The following is a 12,800-nucleotide window of genomic DNA, read 5'->3' on the forward strand; positions in this document are numbered from 1 at the left end:
CTGCACGTGAAGAAGCCCAGCTCAAAAGCACAGTCACAGCAGCATCTGGACGTTCGAGCACTTCCGTAAGTGATGCAACGCTCTCACGGCACAAGCTGGTCACGTGTGCCAGCCCAGCCCCAGCCCGGTGGAGACTTCCTCAGATGCTGGCTGTTAAGTTCCCTGACATACGAAGAAAGAAATAAAAAAACTCAAGAAAAACCCACGATGTTTCAAAAGTTCGCCCTCTCCTTCTCTGCCTTCTGTTTCTCTTCTAAGAAATTGTATATGGTGGCAGGGGAGGGTGTAGCTCAGTTGCAGAGCACATGTTTAGCATGCGTGAGGTCCTGGGTTCAGTCCCCAGCCCCTCCATTAAAAAATAAATAAATAAATAAATAAACCTAATCAACTAACCCTCCCAAAAATAAAAAGAAAAAAAGAAATGGACTATGGTACACTGTCACATGTTAAGATTCAGAGACATCACTTGAGTTAATCTCCCAATTTTAATCTACTTTCCTGCTAACTGCTGACCCACACACCCACACCCGTGTGCATTGGTTGCAATACTTTCATGATTCTTCATTGTCTCCCCATAATGTGGAAGAAGAGGGAACAGAACTCATCTCATTTGGATACCAGTCTACAATGTGCCAATGCTTTTCCCATGCGAGTGAGAACACAAGACCAAAACAGTCCTTCCTTTCCCCTGGAAGACGTCTCTTAGACATACACACTCCCAGTCTGCTCTGCAGGCAGACCAAAGAGGAAGAGCTGGACTAGGACGTGACATTGGGCTTCCTGGGGCAGCTGATCTGGGGAAGGAGAAACTCTCGTCTGGGCTACAACAGTGTGGACGCTTGCCACCTCTGAAGTGGGCCAGTTGGGAAGGACCAGGAAAGTGTGGATCTATTACTGCTGAAGGGAGTCCGCCATTGACTAGAAACAGAAAGACCTTTTCTTTGATCCCAGGTAGGTCATTCTAGCCATCCAAACTGTGGTGACAAGTAAACGGCTAATTGCTGTTTCTGCCCGGAAATGACCTTTGAAGGGAGCCAGAACCATCCAAAATCAATAAGTCACTGCCAGAAATGTCACCCATTTTTATTTGCATTTCACGTATCAATGATAAAAGTGCTATTATGGTAAGAGAGATCTGAAGAGATCTCATATTCGGGCTCTGGTACCAACGTATTCTCGCACTGAAAGATGATACTGTGGATGCCAGTTAATTCAGTGGGTACAGGTATGGCTGTACCTGTCAGGTGAGGCACCTGACAGCCCTCATGTACTGCAGGTGTCTAATGAGTGTCCTTTGGGCAGTGGTCACAGCCCTTATTTGCATTAGGTTGTCGCAGTGACTCTGACACTCAGGTTTTTGACAGCCAATTGACTTTTTTCCCTCCAGTTGGTTTGGTTATAAAGTGAGGTGTAGCATATTAATGACTGACAGTCATGTCAGAAGATTAAATTGAATGCACTGCATTGAAATCCATATTGGCTATTAAGATGTAGACATAAGAACATTAAAAAGAGAGAGAGAAGCCACAGACTGTTAACACTGATGGCCCATCTCAACCAGCGCTCCCCCTTCTATAGTAACAGAATATTTGATTTATGATCTGCCGATCAACCCTCCCCCATCCCTGAGCGTTGTCTTCACGTTGTTCTGCTCTTCATTGTTTTGCTTTTTGTTACTATATGCTTTTCTCACAGCCCTACTCCATCCTTACATGAGAAGATGCTTTTATAGACACAACATTGTAAACTGACTCTAACTCAATAAAATAAAATTAAAAAAATTTTTTTAATTTAAAAAAAGAAAATGCTTTTTTATAAATAAGGGAGAGCTTATTCTCATTGAAGATAAGCTTTGTTCACTCAGAAGATGCCAGATTCCTTGTATACTAAATCAAGATCCTCACCAGGGTACCTAACTGAGGCTGACCGGGAAGGATGTTCAAAGAATGGAGAATTCTTTGCAGTGAATATCACCCCCAAACCTTGGAAGTATCAATGGTCTACCCTAAACGCTGGCTGTGAACTAGGAAAAGCCCATCTCGAAGGTGCTCTGGGCCAGCTGAAGAAAATGACTGTACGTCAGACTGATGTGCCACACATGTGTGTGCAGAACTGATTTATTATTGAGAATGGCGAATAAACAGATTAGAGAAGAGTAGCCTTTCGTTGGCACCTCTCCCGCATCCCTAGCACCCCCACCTTCCAGTTAAGTGGTGCTGTTCCTTCTCATCTCTTAATGGCGCTGCTCTTTGGGGGGTCGGAGAGAATTGAGGGAGGGCCGTTTGCTTCACTCCATCAAGGGCTCAGATGTTAACTCCATGCAGAAACAGCCTCACACACACCTAGAATCACGTTTGGCTGCACGTCTGAATGTCCTGTGCTTTAGCCAAGTCGACGAGTAAAATCAACCATCACACCTCCGGACCCAAATCCCCAGCTCCTTTAAAGATGTTTTCATAGTTGAACGAGACGGGGATGTCTCCTCCTCTCTTGGAATATGTTAAGCGTCTAGGAAGATGAATGATGACTCACATGCACAGTGTGGACTGTGGGTAACGGCGTGCATGGGATTAATGAGATACGGGGTCTCAACCAGCCAGTTTGTAACGGGCGTTCACAGCATGTTGCGCGCGAAGGGCCCGCGAGTCCTTCGGATATAATTTGCCTCTCCAAAGGCAAAAAGGACACACCCGGGTGTCCACGCGCCCCCAGCGTGAAGACTTCTCTCCAAAAGAGCCTTGGACATATCCAAAAACCTCCGTGAGCCAAGCACTGTTGAGATGATGCTTCACACCCTTCTTCTTCTGGGAGTAAATACTGGAGGGCAAGAAATGTGCCTGCTGCTGAAGTGCCTGCCCCGTTTCACAGGATGAGCCCTCCATGCTCCAAGAGAAGGATGGGTCCAGTGTGGGTGGAAACGTGCTTCAGCTCTCCCGTACGGAAGGTCATCGCTTGCAGGTAAGAAAGATCTTTCACGGAGAAACACGCGTGCACACATGCACACACACGTGCATACACACAGAGCAACCAAAAAATGAGAAGGGAAGGGAGAGAGATGAGTTGAAAAGCCATGTACCCCCGGGACTTCTACTGTTCGTAGGCAATTTTCATGTCAATGGGAAAATAGAAAATGTGAATAAGAGCTTGTTTTTCAAACCTGAGGGAAGATTCTATCTTTACCCCTAGATTCCAGTGAATTCTGTGAGAGCTGTCAATTTAGGTCGGCTTCTTAAGTGAGACTCCGAGCGCACCTCTCCTCGGAGCGGGGCTGGCTCGCTGTCACAGACATAATGGAATCTCTGCTCCTCTCGCCGCAGCCTCGAAGCTGTAGACACCCATAGCTTTACTATTTTTAAGTTAGAATGGTTACCCCAAACTCAAGCCCCTTTTTGTAGATAAAGTAACTCCTCAGTTCCCTCTTGACGATTTCCTTTCCCGTCAGTGCAGCTGATTAAGAAGACCCCACGGGGCTGTACTAATTTAAATGACTTCTTTAGTGCAGAGGTGGTATTGTCTGCGTCCTTCCTTTCCATCACTGCAACAGTTTCTAAATTTGACTTCTCCCTGAGCCTCTACGGGCCCCCAGCCAGATTTGAGGCCACGACTTCACGCACTTCTGTGCGGTGTAAACAGCCACCTTTGCCTCTCAAGATGCCCCACCCAACTGCTTTCTTGGAATGGAAGTTCGCTTTTTGTTTTACGACCTAGGATTAGCGCAACACTTTGATGGGGTTCTGTGTCTGTGTGCACCTTTGTCACATGTTCCTGAGGGGTCTGTCTTACATGCAAGGGTCCCGAGGTTGATCTTGACAATGTATTTTGAATAATGGCTCTCACGGCCCCTCCATTATTTCAGATAAATGCTATTGACTATAATAAAATGGAATTCTGAAAGAAAGCCTCAGTGTGGCAGACACTGGCCAGACTTCAAAATAAATACCTTAAATATTGTACTCAACCACAAGGTTATTTATTATTTGAATTAATTTTACATGATTTAGTGGCATGATTCCTGTTCATATCAGACAGTAGTCCCAATGACATCACAGCACACATACTGCTTTGCACTCACCATAGCGGTGCGCCCGACAACAGCTCTCAGGGGGGCGCTGTCCACTGGGCTCCGGGTGCTTGGAAGGGGGGTGATCTGTACAAAGGGATTTCTGGGCTCCTTTCCTTCTTTTTTTTAAAGTGAAGTATAGTTGATTTACAATGTTGTGTTAGTTTCAGGTGTACAGTGAAGTGATTCAGTTTTATACATATGTGCATATATGTACATACATATTCCTTTTCAGATTTTTTTCTATTATAGTTTATTACAGGTTATTGAATGTAGTTCCCTGTGCTGTATGGTGGGACCTTGCTGTTTATCTATTTTATATATAGTAGTGTGTACCTGCTAATCCCAAACTCCTCATTTATCTCTCCACTCCCCTCTTCGTCCTTGGTGACTAGAAGTTTGTTTCTTATGCATGCGAGTCTGTTTCTGTTTTATAAATAAGTTTATTTGTGTCTGTTTTTTATATTCCACATATAAGTGATAGCATATGATATTTTTCTTCCTCTGTCTGACTTACTTCTCTTAGTCTGATCATCTCTAGGTCCATCCATGTTGCTGCAAATGGCATGATTTCATTCTTTTTTATGCCTGAGTAGTATTCCATTTCATATATATACATATACATACACCACATTGTCCTTGTCCATTTGTCTGTCGATGGACACTTAGGTTGCTTCCTTGTCTTGGCGATTCTGATTCTTCTTTATAAGTCCTCAGCATCCTTGAGATTTCTCCCTCTAGTGTAAGCAACTGCTCTACCTGTTATGAATTTGTTTCCCTTTTTCCTTTGCAACCTCACCTCTATGGATATTGTGGACTTGGTGGTGAGGTGGGCAGAGGAGGTGCTGTTTCATTGCTCAGTATTGTAGAAAAGGCCACCATTGTCTTTAAATAAACTGTGTAGCCACTGCAGAGTAATGGAGCCGACTTGCTGGTCCCATCAGGACAGCCACACTGTGCTGCCATAAACTTCTCCCTGAGTCTGCTGTGGCTGCTAAAATACGTCTCTAGTCAGAGATGTTTCCAGTCATTTCCAAGGCAAATCCCTTCACTTCTCATTACACTTCCTTTAACACCATAAACTAAATGATTTGGCTTTAGCGCTGATCACATTTAATAAACAGGTATCAAAATTTTTATTGTTTCCAAAAATTAAACCCTCCCTCGCAGTCTGATGATTTCATCACTCGGAATATTCAAGAGCTTGCTCCCTCGAGAATTCTCAAAAGCTGAGGTCCAAGAATGTTTTCAAGAAAAGGACAATTGAATGAAATCATGGCCTTTCTGGGGATCATGGGACCACTGACCGACTAGGCTGAAAGCTCTGTCTGATGTTTGTATTGAAAAGGACATTCTACCTGGCACCGGTGCACCCGGAGGTGAGTGAGGAAAATGGGCCACGACCTGCGCTGGAGCAGGGCCAGGACAATGTCCCCAGGCTCCTTTGGATCTTGGGGAGCTCTGCTGTGACTTGATGTGACTTTCTGCACCTGCCCCACTCACAGGCCGTTATAGACAGATTCAGGATCTGACTCGTGGCTCCTCCACGCTGTGTACAAATAAAATAAACAACAGATGCCCTCCCCCGCCCCCCGGGGCCAGGGGGAAGTGTCCAGTTACCTTCTCGGGAGCCTCCCTCGGGCTGTTACAAAAATCAGCCATGCTTTCTCAGGGTATGAATGAAGTCCGCGTGGCTTACGCAGAAACGGATGCAGTGGACCTTGAGAAATCACCCGTCTTCTTCCTCTTCTGTTTTTCCTTTTGGCAGGATTTCACGGGAACTTGTGTTTATTTGTTGAGGACAGATCTTTGTGTTCATAGTTAATTGAAAAGGATAAGAAGGAGGAAGAGGTAGTTAAATCGGGCAGGAAAGGCTTCATTGACAAACGTGGGTGCGTCTAACACAAATTTCTGTGTGTGGACTTAGTGACCTTTCAGAATAAATCTCATCTCATAAGGGTTTTCAAAAACCTAATAATAATACAGCGTAGGTGCCGCCGGCCACCCGGGCTCCCAGCGGCAAGGCGATCGCCCCCGAAGCAGGTGGCCCGCGCCTGCCTTTGTAGTCCTTTCCCTGGATTTTCACACTTGTGTGAAGCCAGGGGACTGTATCCCATTTTAAAGACAAAACGATTCCAAGGAGCAGGTGGGAGGCCGGTCGGTATTCCTGGACTGTTGAATGAAGTTGAGACTCAACAAAATCTCCAAGACTCGCCTAAGATCTCAGGGCCCAGAGGGTCAGATAGGGCGTGGAACCTGGTCCTCTCGCTCGGAAGCCACGCGGTCTCCGTTCTCCGGAGAGAGAAGTTACCTGCCGGGCGTGTCACGTGGGACTTCCGGGGGTTCTGGTCTGCGCACAGAGGCACTGCGTCAAGGCCATGATGCGGCTCTCCTTTCAAACAGAACAACGTCCCTCCCAGTTGTCCCCTTGTGCGTAGATGGCGGCAAATTTCTGTTTGCCAAGCCTTCTATTGCCGCCCTTTCTGTGTTCCATTGAGATCATGCCCATGCAAAGTAAACACTCGTGGAGCGAAATGCCCCGGAGAGTATTTATCTAAGAGTATTGTTCCAGGATGTGCGCACAGATAAAGACTTTGTGTGATGAATGAGTGACCCCGGAGGCTAAATACCAAGAAGCTCCGTTGGGAGGCCAGCGTGTCCCGGCCGGGCCGAGGTCACTACGCGCGCCTCCCCGCCTCCCCCCGACATGCCTTTAAAAAGGGTCACCTTGCCAAGCTCTGACTCCGCAGGGCCAGGCTGCAGCTCAGGGAAAGAGCAGAGGAAACGTCCCAGGCCGTGGTCAGTTTGTGGAAATGTCAAGTTTGAAGGAGGCGGACTGCAACCGGCGGACGCAGGAGGGGCGGGTGGCCGCAGCCGCCTGCTGGAGGGGGCGCGGCTCTCAGACATCCCCTAGAGGCCACCCCGCGGAGGCGGGCCTGCGGCAGCCGGGAGGCTCTGGGACGAGCAAACGCTGGCAGCTGAGAAGCAAGAGGAAACAGACAAAGACACACATCACAGGACATCACTTGTAGGTGGAATCTTAAAAAAAAAAAAAAAAAAAAAAAAAAAAAAAGACGTAAAGGAGCTTATTTGCAAACCAGAAATAGACTCACGGACAGAGAAAACAAACTATGGTTCCCCGGAACCTCTGTGGGAGAGACAGGAGAACCACTGGTATTTGGGAGCTCAGTGTAGCAGGTTCTGACATCGCCCTGTTTTCTGTACCTGCAGCAAACAAGACGCTCGGAGCCTGATTTGGAGTAAAACCTGAAGCAGGAAGCCCGCGAGTGTCTCTATGTATTTAATGATTATTGACTCTTTGAATTGGCTTTAAAATAAAAGCTTTCTGGATGAAATACAGCTTGGAGAGGCTGGCTAGGAAGTGTGGCTTGAACACGGTGCTGTTTCACATCCATCTCGCCCTCGTGCATCCGTGCTCCCGAGCCCCTAATTTCCCATAAACAGATATCTGCGCTGCCAATTGTTTTACTACCGAAAACGCCGCGGATGTGACCTAATGTTCCGATGAACAGATTTTTCATAAACAGACCTGTTGTTCACCAACTGCATATGAAGTAGCTGTGAGATGCCCGGGAAAAAAAGCACAGTTGGGCCAGAAAGCGAGGCTCACCGTTTTCCATAATAAGGACACAAAGCGCGGCGTTTTATTGATATGGGAGCACGTTTTACTGCTTTCTCTGATTTAACATCTTTACCAAGTGTGGTGGATTAGACTCCCCATTTCATTAAAGCGAGATTACTGGCGCTGTTTCATTATCAGTGTTCCGATTCTTGGGGAAAAATAATCTTCCACAAGGCTTTTTGTTACTTAATTATTACAGTGGGTAGCGATCATAAAATTTACCCGGGACTCTGGCAGGAGTGCACAGAAAGGATGGGCTTTACATATGAGGCATGGAGAAAGCAAAAGACCGTCTTTTTCTGTCCTTTATTAGATCGTCTGAGTGGGCGAAGACCTGTGGCTCCCATGCGATGTTAGAGATTTTCCATCGACCCCAGGCTGTGATGTCCACTACTCTCAGGGCAGATGGGTACCCAAGAAATGCCCATTTCAGAAATGGAAAGATGGAGAACGTCAGTGTCAGTAACTCTCCTGGGGGAGAGAAAATGCGTGAATTAAAAAGCGGAGAGGAGAACTTGAGACTCGGACTTTCTCACTGACTCCCCCACTCAAGACTTTTAAAAAAATGTCAGTGGGTTACTACCAAAGTTTTTACTAATGGACGCCACATAAAATCTTTTCAGTCTCTCTTCTTGTGTCACAGACCAAGAAACCCCTTTGTTGGTCTCCCTGAATGTTCTGTTCCACATGGACGCTTCCAGTAGGTGAACCCTCACCAGCAGCCGCCGACGCCAGCCGGTCCGGGCCACCCACACGGCCATGGGCACAGCTGTCAGGGGACTGAGGGCACCTGCCCCTGACTCACCTTGTCCCTTCCTCTGTCTATGCTGTGACAGAGGACACTTACCCAGCAGCCAGAAACTGTGGGAGAGGCTTTACAAAAGCACAGAGTCCCCCTGGGGGAGCTGGGGGAGGAAAGCATCACACGTAAAACGCTAGATCAGCCATGCCCGCCCGGAGAGGGCGCTGCCCTGGCCGGCTGCGGTTTCCATCTCGGTGTAGAATAGGGACACGGACACCGCTGTCTCATCTCCTCCAGTCCGCAGGGTCTCAAAGGTGAGCTTTAGGACGTTGAGCCCAAGTTGGTGGCCAGACTCTCTGATTCGGTTGAGGGGACCTGACCCGGATTAACACCTTCCAGATGACTGAGATGTGCAACTGAGGTTGAGAGCCCACTGCTCCAGTCCCTGGGATGGAAACGGTTTGTCCCCTAAGTCACAGAGAACACAGAAGCCCAGAGAGGTTTAGTCCTTTGTTCCGAGTTGCACAACTTGGTGTTGGAGCTGTGGTCACAACCCCAGGTTTTCTGAGCCCAAAGTCAATGCCCTGGCCGAGTGTTAGGGTCACCCGGGAAGAGGTCCTAAGGACTGACGCTTGGACCTCATCCAACTTCAAGCATCCTTATTTTCAAAGTTCTCCAGATGAATATAAGGTGAAAACTGGATTTGGAAACAATTTTACTCACCTGAACAGGACCACCTATATTCCAGATTTCCTGGGGGATGTGTTAAGGACACGGATTCTTAAATACCGCCCCAGATCTCACCCATCAGGACAGATGGGATGGAAGCCACAGATCTGGATTTAAAAGCTAGAGAGAGCTTTTCTGGCCATTTCTGTACACACAGAACTTGAGAACCAGTGTCCCGCCTCAGGCCTCCGGCTGTTTCCTTGTGGGTAGATTTCTGCGTGTTTCTCCCTCCCCCCCCACCACCTCCCCGCTCTCATCATTCCCTTTATTTCATACTTTTTTCTTCCTCACTATTTCCTCTTTTGGCTCTTATTGTAATAATACCAACAATAATTTCTAAATTACAGGTTTTTTTGTGGCCTGCAAGTATTTTTTTCAGTCAATAGCGGTATATAAAAAAAGATTTCTCACTCTCTGTCTCTTTCTCTCTCTCTCTCTCTCTCATACACACACACATCTTTTGTAGTTGGTCTGTTGGTCTGTGTATTAAAAGAAAATGAATCTAGCTTCTTAGGAGAAACTTACTTTTAGTCTGAAGACTTTTAGCAGAAAACCATACATGAAACTCATCTTCTAGCCAAAATACAAGAAGGCCTTGTCCTTTCCCCGGCGAGCAGAATCATGTAGGTGTTTGAAATTCATTTTTAATTTAACCTAGTTTCAGCCTTCCCTTTCTTGCCAGTTAGGGCGAAATGGTAAGGTAAGCTTTTATTCACATTGCCTAGATTCGCTGATACGGATAAGGGAGAAAGAGAGGGCACAGAATAGGGACAGAAGGGCTAAAAGAAGAAGAAAACGGAGAAGACGAAGGACAGACTGAAGGTGATACGGCAGTTACTAGAGGGGACGGAGTGGTGGGACGTCGGGAAAGAAGGGAGATGGAAGAGGAGGCGGGCAAAGAGAAGAAACTGGCCCGGGGAGGAAGAACCACATGGCATTTTTCAGAGTTTAACAAGTTCTTTCTTACTTGATCCTCAGACAGCACCGCAAGAGAAGCCAAGTAAGAGTCAACAACCTCGTGCAGAAGAGAACCCTGAGGTCCCAGAGGTCGAGACCTCCCTCTGGCTCCCTGGCCGGGAGGTTTTCTGAGGGTTCTTTCAGTTTTGCTTTCTGTTCCAGCCGCCTCGCAAAAAGCGCCCAGGGACACCGCGGCTTCCTTCCAGGCTGCAGGTCCCGAAGGTGATGGGTGGCGGGTGTGAGCTTGGAGCAGAGCCAGGGCCCCGGGCCCCACTGGGACCTTCTGCTTGATGGTCTGTCCCTGAGTTGTCACCTCAGGGACATCCCACCTCTGACAACAAGGCAAACACAGTTTGGGGTTTTTAGTTTCCTTCTCTTGCCTAACTTGGGCCAAAGCTCAAGTTCCAATCAGATGTGAAGGCTTAGTTTCAGGGCGACTGAAATTTCCTTCCTGGGTTGTTAGCTGATCCCGGGTGGCCAAGCCCTGCGGGTGTCCCGATGCCACCACTCCACCAGGTCCGTGCACTTTGGGGCCACACTGAGCCAGATGCCACAGTGGGACATTGGTGCGGTACAATTTATCATTTACCAACAAAATCTGCTTTTTCCTTTCCACGCTAGGAAGAAGAGGGGTTTTAAGTTCCCTGTCCCTTGTCTCCTCTCTGCTGCATGGAAACGCAGAGAGCACCTTCTGCTTCTGGTCAGTGTCACGGCCCACTCTCTGCAGTTGTCTGCTTCCTTGCACTTGGAAATGGATGTAGTTCTTTTGTAAATAAACTTGAAGACAGAAGCATGGAGTTCAGAGCTAAGGGTAGGTAGAGGTCGGGGAGATAAGATGGACATTAGTTGTAACTAAAGGGAACAGCAGACGCAAAGATTCCAAGTGGGGAGCTGGCTCAGAGCAAGGGTGCAGCTGAGTCGGGGGAAGAGGCAGGCTCAGAGCAGTTCGGGGGACAATAGGAAAAGCATACAAATAACTTGGACACACTCATCAAAGCCAGACACCTCACCGGGTCCAGGCAGGTGAGACACACAGGGGAGAGGCACCTGCCCACCTCCCCAGGTGGGCGATTTTCAAAGCTCCCACTCATCGTCCCCAGATCATTTTCTAGGCCTGTACCTTTTCTATGCTAAGGATGGTGCTTCACCGGAAAAAAAAAATCCCCCCAAGATTGTGCTGTTTTTCGCCACTTACCTCTAATGCATATTTTATGAACCAAAAGTCATGTCACCTGAGCAACACAGGAGCGAAAACAGGGGCACAAAAAAATCCTGCTGTGTGTGCAAGTCTTAGAAATCTGTTTTCCTGAACAAACAAGTCCGTTGAAAGAACAAAGTCTGAAAGTGAATCATAAACTTGTTTTGTTGGAGTAGAAACTGTTTTTTGAAAACATCTATGTTGGATTTGGGGGTACGGATGGGCCACGGAGGACCAGAAATTAACTGCAAACTTCCGAGAAGGGGAGAAACCAGCTGACAAGTCTGTTCTGTCTTTTCTTTTCAATTCAAAGGCAAAGATAACACAAATTTTCCAACACATTGAAAATGTTGTACACTGTTTAAGGCTTCAAGTAAACAGCTTTTGTTAACTCTCACATAATGAATTTAATAAGTGGAAACAGCATCCTTAATATCAAAGCTTTGTCAGAAGCCCAACATGAATTTTGAATTTGGCTTCACAGGAATTAACATAAGCAATCTGGTGAAGACGTATTTTTTAAAAAACTAAATCCTAAGCTTTATGAGTTATTGAAAATTATGTAACTGAAAGAAATCCTCTGACTGGTCTTACTTTCTTTCCTGTAAGTTGGTATTGGTCTTTCAAATGGGCAGGTCAACTCTATTAAATGTGAAAGTCCAGAGACTTGACTTGGAGGCAGTCCTTTCAAACGTGTTCTTTTCAGAGCATTGACAGAGCTACCAGGGAGGCCCTGGACATTCGAATGGAATGTGTCAGGCTCGGTGCTCAGTACTTGGTTGGCCTCCCCGAAAACTACTTAAAACTACCTTGAACGTTATAACCTGGGGGTTAAAGCTGGTGTGCAGGGGGCGTCTGTGCATTCACACAGGGCACCTGGGAGACGCTTGTTCATTTGTAAAAGTTGGCCGACTTTGAAAATCTCCAAGAGGGCTCATTCGAGCAAAACTAAAATATCGACTCAAGCATTAGGCAAATTCCCCCAGAAACAAAACTGAGATTTTCCTGAGCTGTAAAATAAGTAGATTTATAATAACAATTTAAAAAAAATCCCCACTTTTGGATAATCCATAAAAACCAGAAGAATTTAGATTCTTTTGAGATCCCTGAACAAGCTCTGTTCATTTCTGTTTGCCTTGAATTGTGAAACTGACCAATAGTTCAGCTAGACTGAGTGAACAGAAGTATATAAAAGAATGAGCCCTCTTCTTGGAGCATCTGCTGCTTTTTCTTACTGATTTACAAAATCCTTGATCAGCGTGGCCTCCCTGTCACATGTGGAATTAAAGGTCAAGGCTGTGAAAATATGATCTCTGTCCTGTACACTCTGAGTTTTCAGACGAAGCTGTCCTACTGGTTTCTCATTTTGCCGTATTTATCAGCGTGAACACAGGCAAGTTGTTACTTTTGCCCTGTCCCAGTGTTCCAGCCGGCAGGTGGGCACGGCCGGGGCCCTGCTGAACCCTGGCTG

General features: G+C 46.8%; 1 long non-coding RNA gene across 1 annotated transcript; it reads right to left on the reverse strand.

Annotated features, from left to right (window-relative positions):
- Positions 1 to 4,700: 4,700 nt before the first annotated feature.
- On the reverse strand, positions 4,701 to 11,404 carry LOC116668636. The gene is made up of 3 exons (XR_004325866.1): positions 11,327 to 11,404; positions 6,788 to 7,038; positions 4,701 to 5,867 (listed from the first exon to the last, which is right to left on the reverse strand). It is a non-coding gene; the product is annotated as an uncharacterized LOC116668636 (long non-coding RNA).
- Positions 11,405 to 12,800: the final 1,396 nt, after the last annotated feature.

This window comes from Camelus ferus, chromosome 14 (assembly GCF_009834535.1).
Source record: "Camelus ferus isolate YT-003-E chromosome 14, BCGSAC_Cfer_1.0, whole genome shotgun sequence".
Classification (NCBI taxonomy): domain Eukaryota; kingdom Metazoa; phylum Chordata; class Mammalia; order Artiodactyla; family Camelidae; genus Camelus; species Camelus ferus.